The sequence below is a fragment of the Mesoplodon bidens genome (assembly GCF_964165515.1).
Source record: "Mesoplodon bidens genome assembly, chromosome: 12".
In the NCBI taxonomy this organism is placed as follows: Eukaryota; Metazoa; Chordata; class Mammalia; order Artiodactyla; family Ziphiidae; genus Mesoplodon; species Mesoplodon bidens.
This window is the reverse complement of record NC_138168.1, coordinates 62,411,843-62,430,182: the sequence shown is the minus strand read 5'-3', so window position 1 is coordinate 62,430,182 and position 18,340 is coordinate 62,411,843. Positions and strand designations below refer to the sequence as shown.

Here is an 18,340-nt window from a genome sequence, read left to right as displayed (position 1 = left end):
ATAAAAGAACAGCTCTGTTAATTTGGCAAGTTTTTATTCTCTATTCTAGAGGTGGCGGATGAGGGTATCCATCTGTCTGCTCACCTAGCCCTAAGCCAAATGACACAAGTTGACCTTGCACTGGATTCTATCTTCTAGCTGCTCCTTACCTTCATCCCCTATCCTGACCTAGATGAGGTCACACCTTCAACTATTATCTGCCATTATCTTAGCCAGGATTAGTTGACTACCTCATAAGAATGCTACATGAAATACCTTAGCTTGGGGTGGGAGAAAAGCAAAAGAATGGAAGGAATACCCACTGAAGTTTTGACTGGGATGAAGGTCGTAGTGTGCCTCTCACCGTTATATTGAGTTCAGAGGATACAATTGTGAGTGATCTTCATAGGCCCACACATACCGACAGTGCCAACTGTTGACTAGCTTTTGTAAACTGAAAACAAATAGAATGGATGAATGGAATTTTCAGATAATCTGAAAAAGAAGAAATCTCTAGGTCCAATAACTATCGCATAGCTGCCATATTGGTAGGGAAATTGACTGACTTTTGCATTTTGTCTTGTGAATTCTTGGGCCTAACCTTTGTGATCTTGATTAAATGTAACAAGTTGCAAGGAGCAACCTGTACTGGTATCTTGATGTCTTTGCAAGTACTTGGGAGGCTGTACCTCCTTTCTTTGCAACTTCATCCTTCAGAGATGGATTTTACCATCATTCTCTGCGCATCTGCTTTTTTGCAGGTTGCTTTAAGTAGGTATTTCTCAGAGTGAATTGTAATCATTGGCTTCCTCTCCTGCAGCCCTTACTAGGTTATGTGTCCTAGCACAGTGCTCGGTATATAGTGGCCATTCCCTACACATGGAGTGGATGAATGGAGGAGGAGGGGGAGGGAGGAGTAAGAGGAGGAAGAAACACCTGAGGAATCTTAAAACTCAGTAACAGAAGACAGTTGGTAGAGCTTTGGAAACTCAGGGTGCCAGAAAGGAGCCTAAGTAAGTGAAGGGTAGGAATTGTTATGTTAACATGACCTTATTGGTGTTGCTTGTGCTGTGCACTTTTTTTTTTTTTTTTTTTAAATGTTAGCAGTCTGGCTGACTGAGGCGGGAAGGCTAGCCCGTGGCCTCGGCCATATCTGCAGGTCTAAGTGGTGTTCATGTCTTTTACCTGAGGTTCCTCTAAGCTAAATTACCCTCTTGCTCTGAAGGACATATAGCCTTTGCATGTTCTCAAATCTACCTATTTTCTGGCATATGTGATTTCAGTCTGGATTTCTCAACTGAGTAGTCAGGTTGTGTATGGCCCCTCTCCAGCAAGAACTGAGATAGATAGATAGATAGATAGATAAGATAGATATTGGCTGTGTTGGGTCTTCATTGCTGTGTGCAGGCTTTCTCTAGTTGCAGTGAGCAGGGGCTACTCTTCGTTACGGTGCGCGGGCTTCTCATTGCAGTGGCTTCTCTTGTCGTGGATCACGGGCTCTAGGTGCGTGGGTTTCAGTAGTTATGGCACACGGGTTCAGTAGTTGTGGCTCGTGGGCTCTAGAGCACAGGCTCAGTTGTGGCGCACGGGCTTAGTTGCTCTGTGGCACGTGGGATCTTCCCAGAGCAGGGATCAAACCTGTGTCCCCTGCATTGGCAGGCAGATTCTTAACCACTGTGCCACCAGGGAAGTCTCAAGAACTGAGTTTTAAAGTGATAGAAGTAACCCTTGAAACCCTGCAGTGATTTCCCTGTGGCAGCTCTCTTACAGCACATTGAGTTCTGGTCTTGACCTTTTATTGTCTCCTTGGGCAAATTTGCTAACTTAGCTTTCACTTCTCCTGGCCCTTGAATTTCAAGAGACACAGCTTTATTTTGCTCTGGGGTTTATTATGTGCCTGAGTGCCACTGTTAGTGGCCTGGGTTAGAATAAACAGCAACTCTGTAATGCACCTGTTTTGTTTTTCTGTTGAATTACATAAAAACGTTTATTAGACATTTTGATTCAAAATAGAGATAATTATGGGAAAAACTGTTTCTTTCAGCAAAAGGCCCACTAGCCAGGCACCAGTGCTTATCACTGTGGCCACGCCGTTGGACTTGTCCCTTGTAAATTGAACATGCCTGATTGCACAGGTGTTTGCATGGCTGAACAAATTATATTTGGACAATGAACTGTTATGCCTGACAGTGATTAGAGAGGCAGGGCAGAGTTGCACATGGACTACTTTGGTAAGAGAATTGAGAGAATATTACCAAATATTTTTGTAAAATAAGAGAAAACCAAGACTTTTTCTTTTCTTCTTTAATGGTTAAATGCCCTTAAACTTGTTAATATTGGAAGTCAGCCTTGTACTGGGCAGATTTTTTAAGAAAAAGAATGGCTAGTAACTTTTTTGTTTCTTTACTTATAACATTGACTTTGTTGAACACTCTCTGGTTTTCTTTATTGGAGGACAGCTGTAGTTAGATTGTGGCTGAGATCATAGGAAGATCCAGTATCCAGTGTCATATTTTTTGTCTGTCATTTTTTTTGCTTTATGTATAAGTGTGAAATCTATGTTCAGGAGAGTGGCAGTGTGGGTTGACTAGGGAACTGTCGTAGGATATATCTGGAGATCTCTATGAGTCCTGTTAAAGTTCGTGACCACGAATTTGAATGGAGAAAAGTTATCATCACATGTTTTTGTTTGGCGGCATGGGTGCAAGGCTGAAGTAAGGCTGGAGTTAGGTGGAGCCACAGAGCACACAGACGTGCTGGAGGACAGCGGGGCTGGGAGCTGAGGATCTAGTGGTGGCCCCTGGAATCCAAGCTGCGGAAGTAGGGTAGTGAAGACAGGGCAGCGGGAAGGTGGTGGAGGCACAGGCTACTCAGGGCCAAAGTAGTTGGGGGTGGTGGTTCAGGAAGCAGGGCAGAAGGGGATCAGAGGTTGGGACGAACGAAAATGAGGTAATGGTAGGATTATATATAGGTCTGGGTCAGGATTTCCCAAGAAATCATTTTAGAAGGTCGTGACTGGCATTTAGAAAATGAATAAACAGCATGAGAGTTGGGGCTTTATCTAGCCTACACAGAATTCTACCTGAATTGAAAAAAGAAGCCTTCCCCTTTGGGAAAAGTTTTCCATCAGCAATTATCGTACCTTGGATCCACCTCCCTGGCTGGAGTGGAGCTCTGCCACTGCATGAATCTTCCCCTTGGGAGAAGAAAGAGAAAGGGGAGTGGAAGGAAAGAGGTGCCCCTTTTTCCGCTGAGGCAGCCCGCTGGCAGGGAGAAGGCTCACTGCGGAGAGGGGCTGGGGCTGGATTTGGCACAGACTGCCTGGGCTTAGGCTTTAGGCCTGATCAGAGCGACCATTTGAAAACTGTGTTTCCACTAAAACTGGGTGTGTTTACCGTGTATTTGTGAACTGGGTTGGGATGTAAATGTTTTACTCTGGGTCACAAAAAAATTGAAAGCTAGTGTTTGGGAATCGTGGCAATGGGTAACTGAGGGTGCGGAGGGCAGGATCACGGGGTTCGCTTTTAAAGTAGGAACCAACGCGCACGCGTGCGCGCATGCACACACCCACACCCACACCCACACCCACACCCCTCTGCTCTGTGCCTTAGAGAAAGGAGTAGGTAGGAGTATGGGTAATAAAAACGATTTCGATTTGGGATTCAGCCCCCATCTCCCCTAGTAGAGACTACACGTGGTCGGGTGGTAGAGAAAAGTATGACCCAGGTATCGGTTGACCTTCTGGCTCAACACTGGGTCTGTGGAGCTTCCCTGTCAGACTGAGGGAAATAGATTGGAAAAAAGTCGGCGTGTGGATCATCGCCAAGATTCTGTACTTCTGTAAAAGCTGGGGGGTGAGGAGAGGGGGCTTTTGATGTGCTCTGGGTCATAGGGAGAGAGCTTTCTGCAACTTAGAGTTATGGTGACCATATAACACGTAATCAGCCGTAGAAAATTGAAAATTAATTTTTAGAGGGTTGTGAGGGGAAAAAACTCAGTGAAAGATCAAGTAGACAGTCGTGGGAATTGTGAGATACAAGTCCTGGCTTCTTCTGCTGTCCTGATGATTTTTAAAAAATAAATTAGCATTAGCATCCCAGTGTGATCTTGGCTCTGCCTTTAGAAATGTGAAACAGACAAACACATCTGGATGTTCCTGGTCCATCTCCCATTGCTTTTTTTTTTTTTTTTTTTTTTTTTTGCAGTACGCGGGCCTCTCACTGTTGTGGCCTCTCGTTGTGGAGCACAGGCTCCGGACGCGCAGGCTCGGCGGCCATGGCTCACGGGCCCAGTCACTCTGGGGCATGTGGGATCTTCCCAGACTGGGGCAAGAACCCGTGTCCCCTGCATCGCTAGGCAGACTCTCAACCACTGCGCCTTCAGGGAAGCCCTCCCATTGCTTTGAGTAGTAAAATCTTGACAGTAAATTGTAAGGCCTTGTGTGGCTTTCTAGACTGAACTCGGGAGGTGGAGAGTTTCGTTTCCCTTCGTACTGGACCATGTTGGTCAGGTGTTGGCAGTGGGAAGCAGGTGGCCACAGTTCCGTGGCTCTTAAAAAAGGGATCAGGGCACTGTGGAGTGGGGAGTTAGGTGGTTTGGGCGGAGGCCCAGTTTCCCGTGGATCTTTATCCCCAGTTTCCAAGAGTTGCCATGCCAACCCCTGGTCAGGTACCCGATCTCTGGGTGGGCCCCTGGCTGGAGCAGTGGTGGGATCAGGATTCTTCATCGGGCTGTCTAGTATGAATGAAGGATGGCAGAAAGGGTCATCCCCCGCTCATTCTTCTGGGGAGCAAATGTGTTTTAGTTGAAACTCCTTATGTGTGTTTTCCTTAGAAGTGTTAAAATTTGCAGTTAAGTTTTCAAGTACTTTCAGGTGTGTTATAGATTAATTGGGCCTTCTTAAGCAGGCTTGGGGAATTAATATTCCTTTTAATGACTGTTTCTGGGGGAGAAAAATAATAATAGCTAACATTTACTTAGAGTTTACTTTATGTCAGAAACCGTCATTCTATATTATTTTATCTTACCTACAGATAGCCAAGAATTAGGTTTTCTTAGCTTCATTTTACAGAATAAGGATTGAGGCTCTCGTCTCCAGCTTCCCTTGTGTCATCCTCCTCTCATCCCCCCACTGTGCTCACTCTGTCCCCAGGCAAGTCCTCACTTCATCTTGGGTTGGCGTGCATGTATGTTTTTTTTCCCTCCAAGGCAATGACTCAAAATCTGGCCTATCATGAGTCAGGGGTTGCCTATAGACAGGCGTGCAGAATTAGTCCTTCTCAGGCCTGCTGGATGTTAAGTAACGGTTTAGAGCTGCTGAAGTTTGACCTTCAAGGATGGTGCTGGTTGTATCTGCTGTGCTCTACGAAATGTTTAAAGCTGAAAAGTTGTAAATGCTGGATTCCTAAGCCGAGTACAGTCAAGTGTGACTGTGAGGTTTCTTGGGCCAGGAAAGACTGTTTTTATGTTAAATAGCATTGGGTGGCCTAAGCTGCATTCCAGAGACAGTTCAGAGCCATGGCTGGTAATGACATCACCTCCACAGGTGCCAAATCATTCTTTTTTTTTTTTTTTTAATATAGCCTGCCCATGCCTTTTTTTTTTTTTTTTTTTTTTTAAGGACGTTTAAGTACTGCTGTGAGGTTTTGTTGCAAAATAAGTATGAAATCCAATTCTGGGTGTGTGTGTGGAAGTAGGGAGATGAAAATACAGTGCTTTTGGAAGACCACGCACTTCCAGAAATTCCAGTTTTAGGTTACTTGCGTTCAATCACTCCCAAGAGATTTTTATGGGGAAGGGTGGGGACAGCGGAGGGGATTCAGACTAGATGAGAAAAGTAGTTGTGGAAAAACAAAGTTGAGGGGCTTTCCCCCTAATCCAAGACGGGCCTGTAATGTTTCCAAGAGAACTCTGATATCCCGTGTATTTCATAGAGGCTGAAGAGCTCTGATTCCAAATGTCAAGCTTGGATGCAAGGGATTGAATCTTTTTCATGATAAATGTATGTGTTTGTTGAATAAAACTTGGAATACAGAGAAACAAATAATAAAAGCCAGCCTTATTCCCACTTTCAGACATAATCACTTAATATTATATTGTTTTTATTATTTATAACCATACATTCTGTGGTTTAAATACTTCAGTAAATGCATATTTGTATATGTTTCACAAAGTAGGGCTCATACTATATGTTTGGTTTTGCCATGCCAAGTAGTTTTTTTAGAATGTAGAACTTTAGAACTATGAGGTACTTTAAGAGGTAATGAATCCTCCCTGTCTTTATTTTATAGATGAGAAAATTTAGTAAAATGAAGTGAAATGACTTGCTCTTAATTCCCATGACTTTCAGAGCTGGCATTAGAACTGGTTCCACCTAGCCCAGTATACTTTTAACTATCCCATTCTGCCTATTTAACTGGTGAAAATTTGTGAAGTATTATCCTCTAGGATAAATTAGAAAGCATTGCCCCAGAGAATTTATTGAATCCATCTCATATAACTTTGAGTCTGAAAAAAAGTGAAACATTGAGACTACCGAAACACACCTGTGTAGTTAACTTAATTTGCCCCAGGTGATTTGGAGAAGTTTAGAAACCATTATGAGATGGCTGGATTGCTGCTATTTTAGGATTATTTGATGTGAACCTGAAAGGAGTGAAGTTTGAAAATGTATGTTTTACACTAAGCATAAGTGTCTTTGAAGTGTTTCTTTTCTGCCATGTTAAAACAATAAATGTCTTCAAACTTTTTAGTGGTTTTGCCAAACTGTTAGTTATCATCTCCTATGCCAAATTTCTTCTACTCTGGAATTATATTTGCCTTATTTTGCTGAATTCCTGTAGGAGTTCTTAGCTGTATAATTCCTTTGGCAGTTGCTCACACAAGTCTTAACGGCATTTCTTCAACTGTTATCTTGAAATGTGGGCACGTTATGAATGTTAACCTTCCACGGGGTTGTGTGAATGAGCAGTCTGGACTCAGCTCAAGGCCAAGGACGTTGTCTTGTCATTTTCCTTCTTTCCTTCTACTTCTCTCCCCTCCGCTTTGTCTCATCTCCGTAGTACTAGCAGGGCACCTTGTAGGCTCACCCTATTATTACTATAACTTGTTAAAAGGGTTCTGAACACATTTAAGGCAAATTAGGGAACATGGCCTCCTCTCTCCTCTCTGTGAGTTGATAGTCCTGCTGGTAATGCAGATTTCGGGAATTTCTCTGCAGAAAAAGCAAGTCTAGCATGATTTGCACATTGCTTTGGTCGGTGGGTATTTAGATGTCCTTTTTGAGGCAGTTGTTATGGATTCAGACAATATACTGGCACACACAGCCTCAGACTCACTGTCACCTCTGTTTGACCTTAGTTAATCTAGAAGAAACCATATAAAACAGCTGACGGGAGGGCTCCTGGAGGGCTGTCTGAAAAGTAGGTGATGGAGAATCCGGTTTTTGTTTTTCTTGGAAGAATTCCTCTACAAGAAGTCTTCAGCATATTAAATTCTGCATCTTGAAGACTTATGATTTTGTACATTTCTTGACTTTCTGTATTGAGAGAAGAATTGAAGTTGGGATGAGGGGAATGAAGAAACTTACTGTTGAAAATCTCAGGAGTTAGGGAGTGGGGAAGAAAGGAAATAATTGCTGGGATATGTTTGTAGTTGGGGGAAGACGGAAAGGGAGTAAGAATGGAAAGAGATCGAGAAATAAGGATGAAAAGCCAAATATTAGGGTGGGGACAAAATCTGAATGTCATTTGGCAAAGTTGATTATACTTTTGGGTTTTTTCCAGAAGTTTTTCAAATGATTGGGGTGGGTGGGGAAATTCCACTAGAGATGACAGCTTAAGTGTTGGAGGAATATAATGGAAATATCCTGAGTGACTAAAGTAGGAAGAAACAGAATTAAGAAAATTCTGTTTCTTTCTTTTTTTCTGGCATTGCTCTGCGTTTCTTATGATGCTGTGCTTAATTTATTCCAAAAAGTTTGTTCAGTGTAGTATAAAGAATCTCCTTTTTGATCAACTCCTTTTTTTCCTGTCTCTAAGCTGCTTGCCTTAGAATAGGTGTGGAGGCCTCCCCATCACCCAACTTGCTCACTGTGGAGAAGTGTTAGGACATAGAACATGGGATGCAAAAGGAGACCAATTCTAGGAGCTGGCAGCGCAGGGCAGCACCCACATCACTCAGGGACCAAGTACACTTGTATGATGTGTGTGCACGCACAAGTGTCTTCTTTTTCCTTAAAGAAGTCTCGTGTTGCTAGAGTGTGATCTTATTTCTCTTGCGAAGTCTTTTTAAATTCATTATATTTAAGTAATAATGGCTCTGCGTACTTTCCAGCTCTTTGGAATTATTTTCTACCTGTTTCTGTTTGGTTCAGTGAAAAGAGTAAAATAATTCGGGAATCAATTTTACGATTGGAAAAGGAACACTACCTCCTAAAGATATTTATGTTTACCATTGGGTTCTAGTATCAGTCGTATTATTTCCTGACCCGGGGCTGGGCCGCTTCTGACATAAGCGTTAGGAACTGAATTGTGTCAGCACTGCTACTTAAGGCGTTTATCTTAATCCAGGCGTCCTTGGATCGTGCCAGCGAGCAAGGTGGTAGCAGTGATCGCAGAGCTGGGCTACACGTGTGAGTTCCGAGGAGCTCCGGTGATTACCCAGTGAATCCATTCCTGGTAAATGTGAGTCGGTGTTTTTCTTTAGATGCTCTGTTTTGAACACATGAGAGGCAGTGGTATTTAAGTTATTTACAGTGTCATTCTCCTAAGACGGAATGAATATCCCTGAATTCTATCTCACAGGGCCCTGTTATGCAGCAGAGGTAAGTAGAGGATGACTACCAGTGAGGCACCAGCCGCAGAGCTGGTTGAGATACGGTCGAGATTTTGGTATTTGGGTTGGTTGGCTTTTCTGGAAGATAAGCTTATATTGTGTTTATATACGTATGTCCTAAAAGTTCTTTGTGACTGTTACACAATATATTTAAGTGTTCCAGAAGAATAAAATGGTGCGTTTCTTGTCTTATGGCTTTGGTCTGATAGCCACGGCTGCTGCTTTCTTGCGCAGGTACCCCTTCACTTTTTCCTTGTTCCTGCTTTCTGCCCTCGTTTTCTGTGCCACCTTGAGCGGTGAAAGGAAGATCTTCCATACTTCCATCTGATAGATACTTTGCATGAAGGAGAGATTATGACAATGCCTGTAGTTAAAAAAAAAAAAAAAAAGGTAGCCACTAGTCTACTTTTTTTTTTTTTTTTTACTGTTTTTAAGCCTGTGGGGAATTGGAAGCTCCACAGTACGAGGTGCATTGGGGAAAGAAAAACCAAGAGGAAAGTGTGTTTTGGAAAAATGAGCTGCATTTGAGAAAACGCTGAGGGGCAAATTCATTCAGAAACATGAGCTCATCACCTGGTTGATATAATAAGTTCATGCAAATGAGAAATACCTGGCCAGGAGGTTAGGTTGCTGCCTTTTCTTACAATATTCTTTAAAAAAAAAAATCCCTCAGTCACTTAGCTCAGTTTAGAATTTCTTAGATTCTTTGGTGTTTGTGATACAAAGGATTGGCTACATTATTTTTTCAGGCACCTCCCAGACCTAAACTTACATGATTCAGGAGGACTGTATATCCCAAAACATATTATCATAGGACTTATTCCAGAGCCATTTCTATTTTCTTCTTGCTTCTCTTAGAATTCAGTACCTTTTTGAAGATAACAACCTTTTAGGTCAGTCTTAACCCATGAGAACCAATCATGCAGGTGAAGATAGTAAGTCCTACACTCCTCACATTTTCCTTGTATGAATCTTAAAAGATGGCATGAGATTTCTCATTATAAATGTGCCAAAATAGTGTTTATTCCATTAGAGTATCGTTTAGTTTAATATTAGGCTTACTTTATTGAATCATTAAGGTGACTATCTTGGTTAATAGAAAAATAAGATGATGATGCCTGGAATTGTTTGGAAAAATAGGTGCCCTCAGTTTCTGTTTTTAAAGGTGTTTTCTGATACCCTCATTTCTTTCTACCCAAATGGACTAAGCATAGCTTTGTACAAAGTGGTGTGTGTTTTGCTCTGGGGGATACAGAGATGATGAGTAAGACAGACTTGTTAAGTATGGTGGGTAAGATGTGGGCATAGGTCCAGTACTGTAGAAAAGTGCTGAGCTCTGGAAGCGGGGAAGGGAGTGCTGTGGGCATCTGGAGGAGAGAAGGATGGCAGGGAAGTCTTTGGCAAGGCCATAGGCTGGTAACTGGATTTTGCCCAATGGTGGTGGTGATGGGCATGCTTCTCAGTTTGCTCACTTCTGAGAAGAGTCTGGAGGAGTGAGCCTGGAGACTCTTGGCTTTTCCCCCCTCAACAATAGAAATCATCATGGATAGTACCGAGCAGAAAAGCTAGAAAGGAGGGTCTGGCCAGGGCCTGCATGTCAGGTGGAAGACTTTGGGTTTTTTTCCTGCAGTTACTGAGGTTTTCCAAACAGGTGAATGATGTGATCAGAACTGGAGTTTAGGAAGATTAGGTGGGTAGCCCTATTCAGAGTAGGGCTAACAAATTTATGAGAAAAAATTTACCTTTTGATAATTTATTTACTGGTTTTACTTACTTTAATCAGAGTCTACTGTTTGTAATTATAACTGCGTTTTTTTCCTACAGTACAAAAATCATCAAACTGTTTTTTAGGGCATTCTCCACTGAAGATAACTAAGTACATACACTTCAGATAAAAGTGAGGAACCTTCTCCACCAAATATATTTAGTTATTTATTTTGTAATTAATCCTGACTCTTGGCATTCTCTTGCTGGTTTTTTTTTTTTTTTTTTTTTTTTTTTTTCTGAAGGCATTTCTTAAGCCCTTCTCATAACAGTGTTTTGAAGACATTACTTGATGGAGTGGGTATATCCTGATTTCCTCTCTACCTCCAATTTATTAAGCATTTAGTTCCATTTCAGTATGCTATTTTAGGACATTTCTTGTCCCATTTTTGACAGTAGTTTGTCTTTAATCCTTGTGAACATTATTTGATGTTGTTAGTCTTGAAATTCAAAGTAAAGGTATCTTGGAAAGAAAGAAGAATCTCATAGCTAATAAGTGAAAGAGTTGGGATCAAAACTCACGTCTGCCCGTTACTGAATCATTTTATACTGAGTCATTTTACATCTACAAGTCTCAATTTCCTTATCTGTAAAATGGAGGCATTGACAGTACATTTCTAATACAGTGTCTTTGGGAAGTTAAGTGAAATGATAAGTGTGCTGGCATAGCTTGTTTATAAGCCATCTTTTAAACAGAATGAATTATAGATGCACAGTGTTTATGAATCTAACATCGTTGATTCAACTGATAAGTAATTTTATATTTCGAATTTTAAAGTTATTTTTCTTTTCAGATTTACAATTTGAAATTACCCAACTTTTAAAACCTTAAGCACTCTTTTACTTTTCGGTACTATAATGAGTGAAACTTGTATTCTCAATAGTTTCTTTTAATTCTTCTCCACAGACTGTCATTCTACACGTTCAGCTCTGTTTTGTGTTAATTTTTACTGCCTTTCCCCCATGAAATACAATAGTCCTGTAGTGTCCTAGTGGAAACATTGTTCTCTTTGTTTGGGCTAAAGAAGTGCCTTTGTCATTCCTTTGAGACATTCTGCAGATGCCATTTTGCAGTTCTGAAAAATATGTCGCTGTCCTCCTTGCGCTGTGTTAAATTGTGTGTGTGTATGGCTTGGTATTTTAATGAAGTTGTAGTGAAAACTTGACAGTGATACTTGTCATATGATGATAAAACAAAGAAAGGTTCTTTCCTGATTGAATGTAGATACGTGTTCCCTGTCTATAGTGCTGTGTGGTCTGAAAGTAGATCCGTCCTGCACTCAGATGTTTGATGCTTTTTGACTAACTTCATAGGAAACTGTTAAAACAACTTCTTCTGACATGGACTGCTTTTTAAAGATCTCTTAATTTATATGTTCTGAATAGCATTTTAAGTGGCAAGTACACAGTCTAATTTGCTAAGTGGCTTTAATCCTTGTAGTAAGAAGTGGGGCAAAAATCTTTTGGGAAATTACCCTGATAAAATCCAGGAAATTCCTTTCATTCTTTTAAATCCAGTTAAAATCTAACTTTAAAAAAAGGCCTCTGATGTAACAGTGTCTGAAAGCATGTGCTTCTTAGAGTAATTTCTTGTAGATAGTGCCAAGCTCAAGGAAGTATAGCCTGAATGTACCTCTGTGTTTTAGGTAAATCTATACCACATGGACGTGACCAGTTTATTATAACTTTGCTGGGACTTAGTCATCCTGTTTTGCACTGCTTTAAAAGTGCTAAAGAAGGAGTATAGAAATAAAGGGAGAAAGCTTCATATTTTTTATTTTAATGGACTTTAATCTATTAAGATATTTCTTAATTATAATAATATATGTTCAGTGGAGAAAACTTGGTAATATGGAAAAATACAAATAAAGCAAAATTTCCCATTGCCCACATTCAGAAACAACCATTGTTACTGTTTTGGCTGAGCATTTCCAGTGTTTTATCTGTGAATTTACACATGGGGTAAAATCAGAGCATTATCCTTTTTTTTTTTTTTTAAATGATTCTTTAAAAAATTTTTAATTTTATTTATTTATTTTTGGCTGCGTTGGGTCTTTGTTGCTGCATGTGGGCTTTCTCTAGTTGCAGTGAGCAGGGGCTACTCTTCGTTGCAGTGTGCAGGCTTCTCATTGCGGTGACTTCTCTTGTTGTGGAACACAGTTGCAGACCACAGGCTCTAGGCGCATGGGCTTCAGTAGTTGTGGCTTGTGGGCTCTAGAGCGCAGGCTCAGTAGTTGTGGCACACGGGCTTAGTTGCTCCGTGGCATGTGGGATCTTCCCAGACCAGGGCTCGAACCCATGTCCCCTGCATTGGCAGGCAGATGTCTAATCACTGCGCCACCAGAGGAGCCCCAGCGTTATCTTTTTAAACCTGCTTATTTTCCCTTGGAAAAATACAGTGAATGTATCTCTAAACTCTTTTGTTTTAAAATTGTGAAGTATAGTTGATGTACAATATTGTTAATTGCAAGTGTACAGCAAAGTAATTGGGTTATACGTATGTATATATCTATATTCTTTTAAAAATTCTTTTCCATTATAGTTTATTACAGGATATAGAAGATTGTTCTCTGCACTATCCAGTAAATCCTCGTTGTTTTTCTATTTTATATATGATAGTGTGCATCTGTTAATCCCATACTCCCAACTTATTCCTCCCTCCCTTCCCCTTTGGTAACTGTAAGTTTTTTTTCTGTCTGTGTCTGTAAATTCTTTTTTTTTTAAATATAAATTTATTTATTATGGCTGCATTGGGTCTTCATTGTTGCACGCGGGCTTCCTCTAGTTGCAGTGAGCAGGGGCTACTCTTTGTTGCGGTGCGCAGGCTTCTCATTGTGGTGGCTTCTCTTGTCGTGGAGCATGGGCTCTAGGTGTGCGGGCTTCAGTAGTTGTGGCTCGCTGGCTCTAGAGCGTAGGCTCAGTAGTTATGGCGCAGGGGCTTAGTTGCTCTGCAGCATGTGGGATCTTCCCGGACCAGAGATTGAACCCCCTGTCCCCTGCATTGGCAGGCGGATTCTTTTTTTTTTTTTTTTTTAAACATCTTTATTGGAGTATAATTCCTCTACAGTGGTGTGTTAGTTTCTGCTTTATATTAAAGTGAATCAGCTATACATATACATATATCCCCATATCTCCTCCCTCTTGTGTCTCCCTCCCACCCTCCCTATCCCATCCCTTCAGGTGGTCAGAAAGCACCAAGCTGATCTCCCTGTGCTATGCGGCTGCTTCCCACTAGCTATCTATTTTATGTTTGGTAGTGTATATATGTCCATGCCACTCTCTCACGTAGTTCCAGCTTACCCTTCCCCCTCCCCGTGTCTTCAAGTTCATTCTCTACGTTGGCAGGCAGATTCTTAACCATTGCGCCACCAGGGAAGTCCTGTAAATTCTTAAGGTAGTAGTACTTAATTTTGGAAATGTTACTCCATAGGGCATTCATGCGTTAGATGGACTCACTTGAAAGTTCTCAGGTAGTAGAAAGTCCGTGCATTTTTTGCCTAAAGATATACGAGTCAGAAAAGGATAGGCTAATCATTTTGGATGTTTTCCAGGATCATAAAAGCATAATAAGTCTATATTAGAACTGTTAAGAAGCCTTTGAAACAAGTAAAGATCTGATCACATAAGCCCTGGCTTGTCCTGGACAGCTGGCTCACTGATTTCCAACAAGAGCTGATTCTGCTGTGGCCCGACTCCTGTCGTCTGGGGCAGAGGTACACAGGGATTACAGTGTGTGTATATGTCTAGCCATCAGCTGGGCTTGTTTTAGACAGTGATACCAAGCACTGTGTCATCCCATTCCATCTGTTTCTTTTAAAAATAAATATACAATTGGTACAGGACGGATCCTGTTACAATAAACTCCACGGCAGAAATAAACTTTCTTTACATGGTTATTCCTATATAATTAAAGGTTGAGGTGGGAGGAAACCCTCCCCCTGCTATTGGTGGATATTCAGACCAGTCCTTCTCCAGAAGACAAGAAGAACCTCAAGCCTGGTTCTTATTACTCTAGGATCCAATGGGAAGAATATTTACTTTTAATATTAAGATGGTAAGAGGGCAGAAACAAATTTCCTTGTTATAACTGTGCTGTTTTGTTTGTTCATTCAACATTTATTGAATTAGATGTTCTCATATATATAGTTAACATGGAATTACAGGGGATAATGGGAAGAGATAAAAAGGGATTCAGGAGGAGGATATGAGATACCTGAATTATGGCTGAACCCAAATGGCTTGAATAGATCTAGGCAAATTCTTTATAGAGCGTGGCTGACTATGGTGGGAGGAAAAGATCAGGGAGATGGTGACAAAGGGGGAAGTTAGGTGTGGCAGCTCAGTTGATTACTTAGGAGTGCTACATTTCACCCTTTTTGTCTAATATATATGTATGTACACACACATTTCTATACATTTAAGTATAATGTATATTTGTGTGTATATCACCTTACATAGGTCAGCTGCAGGTACAGTCCTGCCCTCCCCAAGCACAGTCCATACAAAGTCCTCTTGACCTGCTGCATCTAGTTGCAGTGACTTGTCTCATAGAACGCGGTGTACCGGTGATGTTTATTCCTCTAGCTTCATTTCCATCTAGATCATTTGTCAGTGATCAGCTGCATTGTTCAGATTTCCCCCTGGACAGTGATCTGCCCTGCCCTGTCCCATAGCCATAAGCATTGCTCTGGGCATAGCTCGTCCTTGAAGTGTGATTCCTGATCAGATCTTACTGCTCCTTGTTCTGTCCCCGAGGAAGAGTGCCTTCATCAGTCACATAGACCTCAGGGCCATCTTGGAGGAGGGGCTGCATTACTCTTAGCCCATTTGAGTCCGACTTGGCCATTCTTGGCATCCTGCTTTCTCTGCCAGTAGGTATGGCTGGAGAGGTAGCCACTCCCTGCTGGGCTGGTTTGCCATGTACCAGACTTCTCTTTCAGAGCCTTGTGATTTGTGAGAGTGTGTGTGTACCATAAACTCACAAATAACTTGATCCCCATCCACACCCCCAAAGTTTTATTCTGAGTGTTCTGTGGTTTAAAAATCAGCAACAGAGCTATTGTTAGGTTTGGTCACAAACTGCCTGTTTTTAACCTTATACCTGGAAGCTTGGGTTGGATTTTTTTTTTTTCTTTTTTTCTTCAAGTGTAGTCAGGGGAAGTGGACAGTCTAGACAGAGGAGAGTCAGCATTAATGAGGACACGGAAGCATTTCATGTTGAGGAGGCTGGTATAGCTGGAGTTCAGGGTGTGTGTGAGAGGGCATGGGAAGCAGAAGACGAGCTGCAGATCTGGATTGGAGCCAGTCGGTGCTGAACCCAGGAAGTTATACTGAGGAGTTTGGTCTCCGTACTCCCTGCAGAGCCACTGGAAGCCTTTCAAAAATTTTCATTGCTATTATTTTTTTGAAGTAAGAGACATAATTATAAATATCTGTGTTTTAGAAACATTACACGCCAGGTTTTCTGAAGAATTACCAGATTTCCCTGGGTATTTGTGCTGGTGATTTTTACCCTCAGTTAAAGGTGTCTGCCCAAGGAAGCCTCCTTTCATATTTCTTTTATTTATGGCTTCTAGGTGACACTTCCAACTCCAGTAAGCACTTGTGTATTTCTGTTCAGTAAAATCTGGTGCTATGATTTGGGTGGTATTTATTGTACAAGTGACTAGGATCAAACATTTATTTAACTTAATTTTAATAGTAAATCTCATTGTTACTAGTTCAGTACCTTGTTTTTACTACACAATAATAATCTGAAGCTTGGCAATACTGATTGGAGGAGGTGTCTTTGGTATTTGTTGCTCTTTATTATGAGGCAAATTTGTGCCCAGTCTTACTGTGCACCAGGCTGGGTGTTCAAAGATGAGGAAGAAGACTGCGTTGCCGTTAAGTTCTCAGTAAGGCAAACTGATACCAAGAATTCAAAAATGGTCATTTCAGCAGTAGAAATACCTATAGAGAAAAGGACAACAAAGTGAGCCTGGATGAAGAGAGAGGAAAGGATCAGGAGTGATGCCTGTACTGAGTTTATTTTTTTCTTTTACTGGGGTTTTTGTTTGTACTACTTAATGAATATGATTCATCCATCCATTCATTCATTCATCAAATGTTCTTTTGGCTACCTTACAATATTCCAAGTATTGTATTGGGCTCTGAGGGATATGGTTGTAAGATTGCAGTCTTTGCCCCTAGGAATCTGACTGTTCACATGGAGAGGCAGCCAGTCAGTAGGAGAGAGAAGCATTCTGGGGACTGGGAATTGCCCCACAAAACTGGATAAATAAAATTTTCATAATCATTTTGCTTAATAATTAATAAAATCATACCATGTATCAAGTATGTGAGAGGGAGAATCCATTTGTAAATTACCTTCTTAATAGTTGTTCAAGAAACATTTGTTGAATGAATGAATGTATCTTGTGTAAGAATAGGTTTTTACAAATTGGTATTAATACAAAAGAACATTTGCATCATTTGCTACTGGCTATCCCTTCAGGGACGGGATCCTTTTTTTTTTTTTTCCCCAATTGAAATTTCCAGGAAGTATAACTGTCCTAGGGTTTCTTTCCAAGCATTTTTCTGAAGCCAATGGGTGGGTGTATGTTTAGATCCAAGAGAAACAAATTATAACCATGATGTGAACTTTTCACAGTCTTAGAATAAAAGCTTGAAAAAATATTTTTATGCTTCTCTCTTGCAAATGCTAAATATCCTTTTCTAAAGAGGAGTAAAACAAAGATAACACGTTAAGCATATTAGGTCTTCATATGGTTCCCACCTCCCCTAGTAATTAGCACCACCCCTCAAAATGTTCATTGATAATTTTTAGCCGTAATTTCAAATCTTAAAATTTGGTAGAAAGAAGTACATACATGGTGAAGTTCAAATAACATTAGACATTGATGTTTTAAAGCATGTAGGCATTTTCAGAGTCAAAGAACAAAAATATTACTATAGCATTAGATTTATGAAGACAAGCAAAATAAAATGTGGGTACCCAATAGTAAGAGCTTTCTATTATACAAAAGATAAATTAGACACGTCAAAAGTCTCTTAGCTTAAATTTATTAAATATGAATGTAATTGGGAAGAGGTAAAGGCTTTGTAAACTGTAAAGCCCCTGTGAATGCATATTTGGTGTAACAGATTAAATTTCTCTCCCCCCCCCCCCCCCCCGCCCGCCATATGACTACCAGCATGGTTTGTGTAGGTGTGAAAGAAGACAGCCATGGAAGTGCACGTTCTACTAGGTGAGCTAATAGAAAGGGAAAGTGGAAATAAGGGTAGGAAAGGAGTACCACAGCCTTAAAATGCACATATTTTAGGTTCAAAGCTGCTGGTGTTTCCACGTCATGGACTTTGAGCCAAGATTATCCAGGTTAGTAACAAAAATTTACATGTATAATTAGGTTTTAAGCACCTTCAGGACATTTACTTATACCCTAACATAGTATATGGACGACAGTTATTTATAGTGTTATGAATTCTTTTTCTAGACTTTTTTACCCCCTTAATCTTATAGTAAACAGAGCACCTCATTTCTGCTGTCTAGGGCCATCTCTTTCTTTGATTTGCCATCACAATTCATTCTGTACAAATCACACTTTGCTTCTTCATGCCATTTCTCTTGTTCCCAGTCCTTGTATTTAAAGTAGATTTTTTTTGTACACAGCGTAGAACTGGGTCTTCCTTTTACCCACTCTGACAATCTTTCTTTTAATTGGTGCATTTAGGCCATTTACATTTCATCTAATTGCTGGTG

At 40.8% G+C, this 18,340-nt stretch overlaps 1 protein-coding gene across 25 annotated transcripts in view; it reads left to right on the top strand.

Moving 5' to 3' along the window:
• EPB41L2 (erythrocyte membrane protein band 4.1 like 2) overlaps positions 1–18,340 on the top strand; it is a 277,512-nt gene that overhangs the window by 50,496 nt on the left and 208,676 nt on the right. For 20 of the 25 annotated variants that reach the window (XM_081250611.1, XM_081250619.1, XM_081250602.1 and 17 more), the window contains exon 2: positions 8,550–8,663. The exons of 4 other annotated variants lie outside the window; for them this stretch is intronic. The gene's annotated coding sequence lies outside the window, so the exon portion shown is untranslated. The remainder of the gene's footprint in view (positions 1–8,549; positions 8,664–18,340) is intronic. One more of the 25 variants, XM_081250622.1, reaches the window with a different exon arrangement.